The sequence below is a fragment of the Palaemon carinicauda genome, chromosome 19 (assembly GCF_036898095.1).
Source record: "Palaemon carinicauda isolate YSFRI2023 chromosome 19, ASM3689809v2, whole genome shotgun sequence".
NCBI classification, from domain to species: Eukaryota; Metazoa; Arthropoda; class Malacostraca; order Decapoda; family Palaemonidae; genus Palaemon; species Palaemon carinicauda.
The window spans coordinates 117,117,901-117,132,686 of record NC_090743.1 but is presented as its reverse complement, the minus strand read 5'-3'; the positions used below and the strand labels follow the sequence as shown (position 1 = coordinate 117,132,686).

Below are 14,786 nucleotides of genomic sequence, written 5' to 3'. Positions count from 1 at the left end.
TTTGTATCTCTATAATAGTATTTGTTGTCAGGTGATATATATATATGAGATTCTGTGAATCAAGGTTAAATCTCTCTTGTTATTCAATATACAGGTCTGATGTTGCAAGCGTTAATCTGTTTCCAAGAATCTAACCTTCAAAGGATATTATATATCTATCTATCTATCTATCTTTCTATCTATATATATATATATATATATATATATATATATAAAGTGAGAGAGAGAGAGAGAGAGAGAGAGAGAGATCTACAACAACAACAATAACAACAACAACAAAGATAGCTGTTTCTAGTCCACTGCAGGACAAAGGCCTTGGACATGTCCTTAATCGTGTCTGGGGTATGCCAGTTTTCATCAACACACATACCAACTGCTGGGTGGTGATGGTGGGAGACTTTTGTCTGATCACTCACAGCAAACTAACCTAGTATGGGTGTCCCTGACTAGTACAGCTTTTCTGATCATGGAAACACGTACATACATACATGGGACCGGAAAGACAAAAATGAATCTCTCTCTCTCTCTCTCTCTCTCTCTCTCTCTCTCTCTCTCTCATATTATTATTATTATTATTATTATTATTATTATTATCATTTTTATTATGATTATTATTATTGTAGGTAATATTGAAAATTTATTATTATTATTAGTAGTAGTAGTAGTAGTAGTAGTAGTAGTAGTTTATTACCTTTATCAACGTCATCTTGTTAGTTATGATTTATCTACATATCAAAAGGAGTTATATACGTAACTCGAATATCACTCACACTCAAATATTTTTTTAAAAACGCGCAAACAAATGATTGATAGCCTCAAACTCGATTTGAATTATACGGTATAGCAAGATTAAAAACGGAATTATACTCAGCTACAAACGAGCTCTCCTCAGGCAACGTGTTCATGGTTAATTAATCAATGAAAATGTTGCAAAGAGTCATTTTCTGAAGCCGGACTTCGCGCCCAATGGACAGCGAATCGTAAATTGACGCCAGTGGTGCGAGTTGGCAACTCAATGGCGCCCTCGGATAGCAATGCATGAAACTCGTTTACAAATGACGATTAATTTGTGAACTCACTCTCTCTCTCTCTCTCTCTCTCTCTCTCTTGGATTTTCAATTAACCACTCATTGTAAATTGACACATGGCACAAGTTGACAATTACTTACGACGTATATCAGATAAAATCTCTCTCTCTCTCTCTCTCTCTCTCTCTCTCTCTCTCTCTCTCTCTCTCTCTCTCTCTCTCTCTCTCTCAATTAATCATGCATCGTAAGTTGACATTTGGTACAAGTTGACAATTACGACGCATATCAGATAAAATCTCTCTCTCTCTCTCTCTCTCTCTCTCTCTCTCTCTCTCTCTCTCTCTCTCTCTCATTAAGGAATAATTTGATTTTATGTTATTTAAACTTTCCATACCGCTTGTGCCTTGTGTGTAATGCGTTTTGATAGTGACTGCTGTGCTGAGTTTCTCATGGGCCACCCGTATTGAGAGAGAGAGAGAGAGAGAGAGAGAGAGAGAGAGAGAGAGAGAGAGAGAGAGAGAGAGAATGGTGTGTATGTGTGTATTATGTAAAAGTAAATTAAAGTAAAAACCAGGCAAGTTGTCTGCTGTGATAATTAAACAATATCCTTTTAACATTTATTTTCCTTTAATTTTACAAATTGTAATATTTCAATAGGAGTAATATTAGATGACCATTTATGTAACTTATCGTTATCAATCCAAAGGTATTAGAATATGCATAAAGTATTGTTTTGTTCTGCGACGTACCGCGTACTTCTTTTGTTTCTTTCCTTTTCAGTCCTTCTGCCAACGTAAAACCCACTGGAACATATCTTGTCAAACACAATAATAAAAATTGTATATTTTCATCATCAGAAGTATATATGCACAGCATTCTGAATTTTGATAAGCTAATATAATTTTTTTTTGTATTTTTAATTGGTAATATTTATATTATTTATCGATGAAAATAGGAAATATTCACAAATTATTAAAAGTTATATCACCAAACGAACCAACCAGGTAAAAAAAAAAACGATGTTTGTAACAGGTAAAGGCTTATGTATTCTGTGACTTTCTGTCCTGTGATCCTGTCTTCAATTCCGTCGTACCAAGATGGCGACTGAAGATCCTTGGCACACTTTTGTGCTCTTCAGCCTTGCCCTTCAGGTACGACAGTCATCCTTCAATCTTGTGTTTGACCAACAACTTCGAGTGTGAAGTCGCAACATTACTATTGGTAACATAATAAAGGCAGTTGGTAAGATATATATTCCTAAATGGTAACGTAATTCTGGTATTTTGGCCATGAAACAATAATTGTTTTAATTGAGGCTGCTTCATTCACCAGGGTAGTTTGGTAAGTGATTTGTTAAATTATCGATTTATTTGAGGTATTTCTTATTTAACCGGTTGATATGCTCAATCTTGACTGTGAATTTAAACCAGAAGTTAAACTTCATACACGAACAGCCAACAGTGTACTTTTTAAGATGGCCGTTGTTATTTTTATATTTAACAGAAATAATGTAAAATAATACTCCAAATTACCTACATTAAGGTCGAATTGGTAAATGTCACTTTGTAATATAAGGTCAAATTGTTTAGTTACAGCAAAGAAAAAAAAAAACTATACTCGTGAGTCAGATAAAGTTAGGGGTGGGGGCTTTTTGAATCCGGTAAAATTATAGTTACGGACAGGAAAATATTTCTAATAGTGTTCTCCTGTAGTAAAGAACGTGATTTAACTGAATTTGATCTTCATTTCAACGGTAAACAAACAGAAAAACCAGTTCGTATTTATATAGTGAAAAATGTCATTTTCCAAGAAAACGGACATTATTTTATAGGAAAAAGCTGCTTTTTAATAGGAAAGTTTTTTCCGTCCGGAACTATAGTAAAACCTTCAATCCCCTCCCCCTCTAAAATTACAGAAAATGCAAGAATAAATATTTATCCTGTAACCTTGACTTATTCGGCTACATTTGACGAGCGACAGTATCAACTTAAGAGGGTTGGAATCATCCCTAATCCAAACTAAGATGCTATGTCTTAGGTTAGGTTAGGGTTGGAGCCCCTGGGCTTATAGCATCTTTCTTTTCCAACTAGGGTTGTAGCTTGGATAGTAATAATAATAATAATAGTGTCCGTGCAGAGATAGAGAGAGATCAGGGTTTGTAAACTAATGGCAAATTTATTACAGTATTTGGGGTGAATGTAGTTCGTTGGGACTGGGTAAGATAAGAGTACGACATTCTAAGGATATGGCTCCTAGGTAAGGTTAGGTTAGGTGGGAAACACTTGGTTAGGTGATGTTCTTGTCTGTAAAATGTGGTTTTTCACTCTGTCCCAGCAAACTACAAATGCTTCCAGTATTTGATAAAATTATTTTTTACATTGATTCGTTCTTAATTTTAGTAGGAAGAGAAAAGCCGAGTATGTGGGTTAGATTACCCTCATAGCTTAGAAGATTAGCAGTTGTATTAAGCCATCATTAATAATGTCAAGAGAGCTACAGTAACCAAAATGATTGATTAGTAAATGATTACTATATTAAGGGTTATGGTGTCCGGTTGGTAGCGTCCTTGCCTGGTGATTGCCAGACTAGGGTTCAAGTCCCGCTCAAACTGGATAGTTCCTTTGGTTGCTGCAACCTCACCATCCGTGTGAGCTAAGTATGGGGTTTTGGGGAGCCTAAAGGTCTATCTGTGGAGTCATCAGCAGCCATTGCCTGACCCTCCTTGGTCCTAGCTTGGGTGGAGAGGGGCATGGGCACTAATCATATCTATATATGGTCAGACTTTAGGGCATTGTCCTGGTTGATAGAGCAGTGTCACTGTCCCATGCCTCAGCCATTCATGAATGGCCTTTAAACCTTGAAGAAATATATTCAAGAAATCCCTGAATTTTGTATGTTAGGCTATCATTTAGTATTTGCAGTTAGTAAACTTGTCTATGTTGCTGTTTTATAAAAATATCTGCAAAATAAAATCGGTATTTATAATATTGTCGTCTTAGTAATTGAATTATGTGATCATTAATTCTACCTGACAGACAGTATGACACTTTGATAACTGCTAACTGTTACATTGAGATTATTATAATGATTGATATAGGTGCATGGATTGGCAAATGTTAACTGTATTACTTAGTGTTTCAAAAGTAATGTTCCTAAGTTACTTACTATCCTTCGTTCTTTGATATAGCATTCACAGTTGTAATTTTCTATTGTTTATCTGGTGTTCATACAGTACTAAATATAAGCCTATGTCATATTTAGTAATTTTTTCCTTAGAAACTGTGCTTGGTGCACCATAAATCAATTGTGGAGTTTAGTGTTATAATTTTAAGTCTGTTGTATCTCACATGTTACCTCCCTTATAGTGTATTGATGAACTGTATATCAGTTTATGATTTAGCTTCAATTAGTTCTTACCAGGCTCTCCTAGAATTACAGTGGGAGCTATTTTATTTTTTCCCTACGCTTCTTTCTCCCTCCCATACCCTTGAGCAGAGATGAGCTTTGTGGTTCGGTCAGGTGCATGCTGCTGGCAAGGCCTTGACACGATACATCGGTTCCGATGCTGAACCCAATTGTAGACCAAAGTGTTGGTTTATACGACTGGTTCAAAGGTTTAAAGGCTACTCATGAATGGCAGAGGCAAGGGACAGTGACATTGCCTTAGCAAGCAGGACAATGCCCCAGAGACTGTCCATATATACTGTACATATAATCAGTGCCCAAGCTCCCTCTCCACCCAAGCTAGGACCAAAGAAGGCCAGGCAATGGCTGGTGATGACTCGGCAGATAGATGTAAAGGTTCCCCCAAACTCCCCATCCTTAGCCCACAAGGATGGTGAGGTTGCAGCAACCAAAGGAACTAATAGAGTTTGAGTGGGATTCAAACTGCGTCTGGTGATCACCAGGCAGAGACATTACCAAGAAGGCCATCACAACCTCATACAAGGTCGTCATGCACCTTTCCCCCTTCCATTCTGTAGCTCTGTAGTTACTTGGGCTGAAGTTCTTCCTTGTATTCTTCACCATGCATGGGATAGAAAAAAAAAAAATTACCTTATCCGGGAACTACAGTAGTACCTTCATGGTTTGTCGACTGGTCTTGTATAGATTACAGAACCAACACCATATGCCATGGGAACAGAGAATTTACCTTTAGTTATGATCCAGGAATTGTTACAGGTCTTTTCTAACTCTTATCAGTAAGGATTCAACACTAACAAATTAAATATTGGAAAGGAATATAAAGTGAAACTCGCATTAAGTACAATACCTTTATTCACAACCTTGTTAACAAAAAAATTTAAATTTGTTCCATAACTGGAACACAAACCTACGCTATTTATATAGGGGTATTACTTTCGGTGAAGCTGAAATGATGAGCCATTAAGATTTAGAGGGGGTTAACAACCCATACCGCTACTTAGCGGGGGTAGGAAGCTTAGCTAGCTACTCCTCCCGCTCACACACCAGCTATTTAGCCCACTTTACTTTTGGCCTAAATTGATACCTCTAAGGAAAAGCCGACGCAACCTCAGGAGCCTAAGGGTACCTTTCGTCCAAAAGGATCCAAAGGCTTCAGAGGCAGTGGCAAGAAATCCCAGCGACACTCCTGTTAGAGAGGGCAATCCCCCGACCTGTCCACCGGTGTGGGAATGCCTGAGCAGCTGATGGTGACTGTGGATGGAATTGGGAGCGAACCCCTGGTCCGTTTCCATTCTCAGAAGGGGATATATTGTCCCTTTCATCAACTATCCCCCTTTCCTGGCTCATCCACCGTCAACACCAGAGTCCTATGCACCGGGACAAGGCCCTCTGGGCCGAAATCCGGACCATGTTGGAGGACGACATTCTCCAAGAGATCGAGGATGGGTCCCCAGGCTTCTACAGTCGCATTTGTCTTGTGAAAAAGGCGTCTGGAGGCTGGAGACCAGTCATCAACCTCTCTGCACTGAACGTGTTTGTCGAACAAACTCCATTCAAGATGGAGGTCGCTCAGATGGTCAGACAGGCAATCAGACCATGGGATTTCATGATCTCAGTGGATATGAAGGATGCGTACTTCCAGATCCCAGTCCACTCAGCGTCAAGGAAGTACCTCCGCGTTATGTCGGAAAATCTTGTATACCAATACAAAGTGCTGTGCTTCAGCCTGTCGACAGCACCCCAAGTGTTCACAAGGCTCACAGCCAAGGGATACACCTTTTCAGGTACCTCGACAATTGGTTGATACTGGCAGACTCAAGAGAAACCCTTCTTCTCCACCGAGACAAACTTGTCAAACTTTGTCAGGATCTGGGGATCCTGATAAACTACGAGAAGTCGCATCTAGAGCCAGTACAAGAAATGTTATACTTAGGGGTGAATATTAAGACCAGGCTAGGCAAGATCTTCCCTTCCGAGGAAAGAGCAAGAAGGTTGAGGAACATAGCTCAACCATTCTTCTTGGAGACGATGCTATCAGCTCGTCGATGGCAGCAATTGCTAGGCCGCTTAACCTCTCTCGAGAAGTTAGTCCCACTCGTCTTTGAACTGAATGGCGTTGACATTTCTTCCTCGAGAGAATTGTCTCTTCTCGTACGAAACTTCGAGCGGACTTGCCTTCTTTCGGAAGTCAGACCACCCCCAAGGAACGTAGTAAGGGTTCTACGTTCCTTGAAAGGAGCACCTTTCGAACCTCTTTGGAGAGTGCAAATATCCTTCCCAACATGTGATGCCTTAATGTTCTCAAGCAGGTAAATCAAACTATTCGAAATATCACTCTTCTCTTTTCTTTATGCTAATGGATTCTTGTGACAACAACCCCACCTTCCCTGGATATGCTGACTTGCCCCCGGCACTGTTGACGACCTCTGGCAATTCATTTAAAGAAAATTCTGTTGACGACGTAGGAACTAAAAAGGACTATTTTTAAAACATTCAAAAAAAGGGTAATTTGGGTCACAGGAAAACTGAATGTCCTGCACGTTACCCAAATCCCATTTGAAGCTAATTATGATGTGCTACATAAAATATTTGTGTTACAGATTAATAAAAGAAATTAGAATGAAACTTCAAGATGATAACTGGGATTCTTGGTTATCATTTAATTGTCTTGAAGCATTTAATGCAAGCCGTAACATTGTTAATATTAAAGTAAGTAATATGAGTATCAAGGGTGCTCTGTGTGATGGGGCACCTAAAGATCTGGATGTCTACAGACCAGCAGACTGGGTTGATAAAGATATAAAGGTAGATATGCCATCCCAAAGAAAGCCAAAATCACCAATGTGGCTTCTTGCTCAATCTACAGGAGGTACGGAAAATTATTTCAAGATCTGCAAATTTCTTCAGAGGAAGGTAGGAACGATCGCACCTGGAGATATATCTCGATTCGGTAAGAAAAGTTACTTGATAAGGGCCAAGTCATACAAACAGTCTGTTATATTGTCCAATTTGAAGACAGTAAATGAAGATATGAAATTGGACATCAAACTCCATCTAAACTTTAGCTATGGAAGGGGAGTGGTTTTCAATAGGGATCAATATGAATTTACCGAAGAGGAGATATTGGCTATGTGTCCATTATCAGTGTGGAAAGTACATAAAGTACCTGGAACGTCATTGATTGTTCTTACTTTCCGGATGCTGATGCATCTTTCCACATAGACATAGAAATTGAAAGGATTAGAGTTTAACCTTTTAAGCAGAAGCCACTGCAATGTTATAATTGCTTTAAATTTGGGCATCCTTCCAAAGTTTGCAAGAATGATAAAATCTGTAATACTTGCTCCAATATTTACCATGGGGAATGTACACTTGAGGCAAGGTGCTTAAACTGCAACTCTTATCATAAATCTAATGATTGGAGCTGACAGTTTTATAAGTTAGAAGAGGCTGCCCTCAATAAATCAATTATTGAACATGTAAGCATGGGGCATGCCAAGAGATTATTAAATAAATCTAATACCTATGCCAAGGCATTAAAAACAGGAGAAAAAAATTCATCGGGAATCATCTCACCCACCTACTACTGTAGGTAGTTCTCGAAAAAGGAATTCACCATCTATTGATAAAGTGCTGCATAACACAAGAACATCTCCTCCTGAAGATTTATCATTGAATATCAACAAAAAGACATTGCCCACCACTATCAAACCTTTGTCCCCCATTACAAAGGATAGTACTAACCTCTCCCAGGCCATATCCTTGCCTGATTTAATGGAAATTACACCTGAAACCAAGTTATCAGGTGTACCTGTATTGGGGAAGGTACAAAAATCTGTTAATTCACAACCTATTAATCGTAAAAGAGAGAGACCTCCATCTCTCTCACCCCCTTCCATAAGAAATATTAGAGTTATGACATCAAATAAATATGATGTTTTGTCTGTTGATGTTTCCGATCAACCAGAAGACAATTTAAATAAATCAGAAATTCAAGTTGAGGTCCACCAACCCCCTCAAAAAATAGATCAAAGGGATACAAAGAAGAACACAAACGTAAAACCTAACATAACAAGACCATCTCTGAAGAAACCTACAGGAAATAATGTTGGATTAAAAACTGCTAATGGGAAGACCTCATCCAAGATGTCTTCCAGAAATAATCCATAGTTTTCTCCTCCATTTTGCAATGGAACTGTCAGGGTTTAAGGGTGAATTGTTCCGTAACCGACATACAAACCACGCTATTTAATGGGGGTTATTACTTTCGGCGTTGCTGAAATGATGAGCCATTAGAATTTTAACGAGGGTTTACTACCCTACCGCTAGTTAGCAGGGGGTAGGGAGGGTAGCTTGCTAACCCCCCCCCCCCCCACACACACACCTGTGTTTGAGCTCACTTTGCTCTCGGCTCGGGTGGTAGTCGGACGTGTCCGCTCTCAACCTCGCCATTCTGACAGCCTTTAATGTCTTTTTGCTTTCTCTCCTACAGGTTTGAGTGTTAAGTTGGCCTCTGCGAACATGCGCAAATGTCATGGATTACCCGACCGCCCTTGTGGTACATTTATGTCGGCGGTCGAGACGGACCCTCACACCCTTTGTCCTTACTGTAGGGACCAACGGTGTGATAGCAGTAATAAGTGTGGTGAGTGTAGGGAGTGGTCTACCTCCCAGTGGGAGAGGTTTTCTCAGTGACGGAAGAAGAGGTCCAGGCGGGACATTTCTCCTTCGAAGATTTCTTTGAAAGGAGAAAATCCCAAGGACTCTTCTTCCGTTACCCAAACCTCCTCCGAAGCTCCCACTCGATCGGTTTCTTTCGAGAGACCGTCGAGTGGTAGCATAGACCGTGGTTCTGTTTCCCGATCTCGGGGTTCGAGAGATGGCGTTGCCTCCCCTAGCGAGGCAGCTCCACGTCTTCCCCGGGGGAGGATTTAAATGTTAATGTAACTGATTTATTCCAGCTTTGGTCTTCCTTGGGGCTCGAGGGTTCGCCCTCCAAGGAAGCCTTGATTGACATCATCCGGTTGGGTGCCGCTGTCAAGCAATCGCCGACTTTGGCAGAGGTTGATCCTCTGTCTATTGTCGACGTTGTGGTGTCAGAGGTATCCAATGCGGTATCTCCTAATACCTCTGCAACTTCTCAACCTGCAGTAGCTGAAGGCTTAGTTTCTCCCGTTCCTGCTCAACCTACGAGGGAGAAACTCAGTCCAGCAGTCTCTCCTGCCGGTGATTCTCCCCCTCGGGGGAGTTCACTCACAGACACTCCTCTTCGGAGGACTGCTGAAGGTCAGCTTGCTGACCCAACGGCCCCCAGAGGGCGTATACATCGTAAGGCTCACCTTCCTCTTCGCTGGAGAAGCCTTCCTTCATCTTATAAGTCGGTGAGGAGGCGCCTCTTCGGTTCATCATCGTCGTTGCAGTCCGCCGCAGAGGAGCCTCGTCATTGATCTCCGACTGTTCCTGCTACGACCCTGGACCTCTCTGCGGATCGTTCGTGCTCCCCTTTGGTGGAAGGTCGTCCTTACAAAGGGCACGCCGACCTTCCACCCGACAGACCTGCTGACCTGCTGTCGCCGTTCCTGGCAGCTGATGCGCTTTATGCGCCAACCAAACCTGTTTTTAAAAAAACAGGCACCGGTCCCTTCAGGGCAACAAGGGCGTATGCACCAATTAGCGCACACGTCCTTTATGCACCATGCCAAACATGCGCGCCAACGTTCTCCTGACCTCATTGAAGTTTCGGAGATAGCGCGTCAGCGCTCACCTGCTGCTGCTGTTCCTGATATAGCGTGCCAGCAGTCGCCTGCGCGCCAGCGCACGCTGATGTTCCTGATAAAGCGCAACAGCGCTCACCTGCTGCTGATGTTCCTGATAAAACGCATCAGCGCTCACCTGCACGCCTTCAACCTACTGCGCGCCAGCACTCACCAACGCGCCAGTGCTCTCCTGCGCGCCGGCGCTCACCTGTGCGCCAGCGCTCTCCGCGCCAACGATCTCCTGCGCGCCAGTGCTCTCCGCGCCAACGATCTCCTGCGCGCCCACGATCTTCGGATCTGGGTGCGGTAGGGAAGTTTAGGACTTCCCCTACTCGCCAGCGCTCGCCAGCGCTCGTCAACGCGCGGTCTGCTTTTGCCTGCGCACCATCCCTCGCTAGCGCGCAATCGCGCACATTCACCTACACGCGCCCACGAGGATGCGCGCCCACGCCCATCTCCCACAGCAGCTACGAATCGCCAGCCTGATGTGCACCCACAAGAGGCGTGCCAACGAACGCAGGTTCCGGCTGCGCGCCCGCACACAAGGGATATCTCTCCTGGGTGCGCGCGCCCGACGACATCTTCTGGGGCGCACGATCTCTCGCCCGCACGGGCTCTTCATCCTGATTCTGCGCGCAATCAGCTTCCTGTGCACTCTCTGATGTCTCCAGCGCACGCTCCTACGCGCCCCCCCTCGCAATCGCCCTCGCGCATCAGCAGTCTCCTGCGCGCGACCCCGGGTATTCCCCATCACGCGAGCGCCAGCGTGACCGTCGATATCCCCCCACGCGCGAGGCTGCAGGAAAACACGTGGCAATTTCGCCATCGCCACATCCCCCCCCCCCCCGGCAAGCTCAGAACAACGCGCTCGCCGGTAGGGGGGAAGGTTTCAGAGAGGTCCAGGGACATTTCTACTTTGTCTTCTTTTTCTTTTCAGGCGAACCCCCCTATGGAAACTCCTCCCAGGGATCGGTCGATCCCTGTCCCTCCAGAGGGAGTTTCTGACAGTGCAGCCATTAGCCAGCAGCCTTGGTTTGGGGCACTGATCAGAGCAGTCACGCAGGCTTTCAAACCTGTTCTTTCTGAATTGGGCCACAAATCCTTGGCTGCGTCTACTCCCCTGAAGAGAAAAAGAGGAGTTTCGGACGCGGTGACTTCTCCGAGGACTAAGCTGTCTCCTCGTAAGCCTTCCAGGCAGGCCCCCTCCCCCCCAGACTTTTTCTCCCTCCCCTTGGGAAGAGGATTACCCGTCCTCAGGGGAGTCACGTGAGGTGAGACGTTCCTCCATCGCACCAATGAGGGAAACCCCACCTCGCGCTGAAAAGTCTTCTCGGGTAGGGGCGGAGAAGAGCCTACCTCCGTCGTTGTTGAAGTCCTGCATCCCACCCAGGAGGGAGTCGAAGGACTCCAAGACAGTACCGAAGTCCTCGTCAAGACTTAGAACGGAGCCAACCAGTCACTCGGAGAACGTCCGCGAGTCTCCCCAAGAAGAGCCTTTGGGGACAGGAGACTTCGCTGCTAGTCCATCCGGAGGAGAGCTGCAGGAGTCAGAACATGCATTTGTTCCGTAACCGAAATACAAACCACGCTATTTACATTAGGTTTACCTTTTAGCGCAGCTGAAATGGCGAGCCATTAGAATTTAACGAGGGTGTATTACCCCCGCACTAGTTAGCGGGGGGGGGGGGGTAGGGGAGTGGTAGCTAGCTACCCCTCCCCCCCTCACACACCGGTGAAGCTCACTTTCACTTTTGGCTCGGACTGGGATAGACGTCTCTGTCTTTGTCCTCGCTTGGCAGCCATTGTTTGTTTTGTCTTTACTTAATCACTTACTTTTCTTTTACTCAATATATATTTAAACAGTTTTTCATGTTTGTATATATATTTGAGTATAAAAATTAGTAAGTTTCCTTTTCAGAGTTGTGTGTAGTGTACGATATCTCCGTGGATCCCTCGCCAGTTTAGGCCACCACGGTGTAATTTTATGGGTTGCGGTCGAGTTTGACTTCGGTCTTTCTCTCTCTCTCTCTTGAGGTCGTTCACTCTTTTACTATGTTTACTACGCCCCTTGTAGCTTCCTTCCCGTGTGGGGGGGTTGCTACGCCGTACGTTTTGTCTCAATTAGTTTATGAATCTAATTGTATTTGTTAATTTTTCAGCTTTGTAGAACGATTCCTTTCGGGGTTTTCGTTCTTTCTTTAGTGTTCATTCATTTTTAAATTACATAATTACATAGTTTCATAATTATAATTGTTATACTGTAATTCTGTTTTGGTTACAGCTCTCCTTCCGTGAGTGTAAGTGGTTGTGAGGGCACGTGCCTGTTGTGTAATTCTTGTTTCCTTTCCCTCGGGATTCCTCTTCGGAGCCTTCCCGGGGGAATGAATGTGTACTAATGATTTTTGTTTTATTTTTTTACAGTTACCGATCTAGTTCGTTTCTGTAATATGGCCACGGTGTGAGCTGTCTTGTTGAGGCCTGGGGATTCGGCTGTTGCTGCCTCCCCTTTGGATTTTCGTCGGGCGTGTCTCCTTTTACTGGAAGTACTGTACTCCCGTGACGATTGACAGCTCTCCAGTTCATTTTAGAACTCTCAGAAGGCTTGCCTCCTTGGGTGGGTAACTTTCCTTCCGAGGGAAGTTTTTCCTGTCCAGGCTTGAGTTTTTCCCCTTTTGGGGGGTTCTTCTCTTGCCTTTTTTTCGTGCGACTATGTTCTTGGTGCTGAGCGGTCGCACCTACAGTTTCGCTCAAGGGGCTGGGCAACTGCAGGAGCCCCTCTTTGGAGGATTGCTCCTTTTAGGTCACTGGCTGACCAGTCTCTTCTACGAAGTGTTTCTCTTTCGTTCGCGAGAGAGTACACTCATAGAGACTCCTCTTCGGAGGATTCTTCTGCTGCTGTTGGCCTCCTTCGCTGTAAGGCTCACCGTCCGCCTCGTCGTAAGGGCCTCTCATCTCCCTATAAGGGTGCTAAGAGGCGCCTTTTTGAATCTCCGTATGCAACCTACAACTCCTTCTTCTTGATCTTCTGCCCCTGTCTTCCCGACGGACAACGGTCTTCAGACGGACAGCCGTCTTCCGACGGACAGCCGTCTTCCGACGGACAGCAGTCTCCCGGCGGACAGACAACGGTCTTCCAACGGACATCAGTCTCCCGACGGACAACGATCCCTTCGGGGCAAAGGGTTGCCTCCCACGGGGGTACTTCCCTTGCGTGTCAGGGTTCCCCTGCGCGCCCTTCTGCTCTCCTGCTCCTGCTCAGTGTTAGCGCACAGGCGCTCTCCTGCTCATCAGCGCTTTCCTGATCGCTAGCGCTCTCCTGTTCGCCAGCGCTCTCCTGTTCGCCAGCGCTCTCCTGTTTGTCAGCGCTCTCCTGTTCGCCAGCGCTCTCCTGTTCGTCAGCGCTCTCCTGTTCGTCAGTGCTCTCATGATGATCATCTCTGCTGTTCCTGTTGGTTCCTGTTACGCGCCCTGTGCGCCCACGTTCGCCCTCGCGATCTAGAACTTTGGTTCAGGTCTGGGTCAAGGACTTTTCTTCTACGCGCAGGCTTCCACGCGTTGCCTTCTGCTCGTCAGCGATCACCAGCTCGCCAGCGACCTTAGACGCGTCAACGTTCACCTGCTCGTCAGTGATCTCCTACGCGTCAACGATCGCCATCGATCTGCCACGCGTGTCAGTTCCCCTGACCACCATCAGTAGCGATCTAGCGCTCGCCTACTGTGGACCACGATCTCCGGTAGCTGAGTCTTGCCGTAGATCTTCCTCCTGCTCACCAGCGCTCACCTTTACTTCTGTCCTTCTGTGCGCCAGCTTTCTTCATTTGCCAGCGCACATCTGCGCGCCCTTCTTTGCCACGCACCAATGGGCGCCAACGGTTTTCTGACCGTCTAGGATCGCCTGATTAACAGCTTGCTTCAGCGCTCACCTTCCTGATGCACCTGCGCGCCTTCTGTTAGCGCAATGCGCGCTAACCATCACTAGTCTCACTTGCGTTGGCAATCGCCTACGCGCCCGCGCGATTCTTCACCTGCGCGCTAGCGTTTTGTTAACCCACCACCGCTCGCCAACGCGCCGACGCGCCATCGCTTGCCAACGCGCCATCGCTTGCCAACGCGCCTTCACTCTCCTACGGGCTATCGCTCGCCAGAACGAGCCATCGCTCGTCAACGCGCCATCACCCGCCTACGCGTCATCGGTCTCCCGACCGCCTGTGCTCACCCGCGCGCCCACGTGCCTGCGCGGCCACACGCCCACGTGCCCGCGCGACCGCATGCCCACATGCCTGCACGCCTACGCTCATGTGCGACCGCGCACATGCTCTCCAATGTTCGCCCGCGCGCGAATCAACGGTATTCCATAGCGCGGACGGACGGCGTTCCGTCGCGCGGACGGACGGCGTTCCGTCGCGCGGACGGACGGCGTTCCGTCGCGCGGACGGACGGCGTTCCGTCGCGCGGACGGACGGCGTTCCGTCGCGCGGACGGACGGCGTTCCGTCGCGCGGACGGACGGCGTTCCGTCGCGCGGACGGACGGCGTTCCGTCGCGCGGACGGACGGCGTTCCGTCGCGCGGACCGAC

The 14,786-nt window shown here is 45.9% G+C and overlaps 1 long non-coding RNA gene across 1 annotated transcript in view; it reads left to right on the top strand.

Annotated features, from left to right (window-relative positions):
* Positions 1-2,090: 2,090 nt before the first annotated feature.
* LOC137658762 (uncharacterized) overlaps positions 2,091-14,786 on the top strand; it is a 52,616-nt gene continuing 39,920 nt past the window's right edge. The window contains exon 1 of the long non-coding RNA XR_011047411.1: positions 2,091-2,270. This is a non-coding gene — a long non-coding RNA (uncharacterized lncRNA). The remainder of the gene's footprint in view (positions 2,271-14,786) is intronic.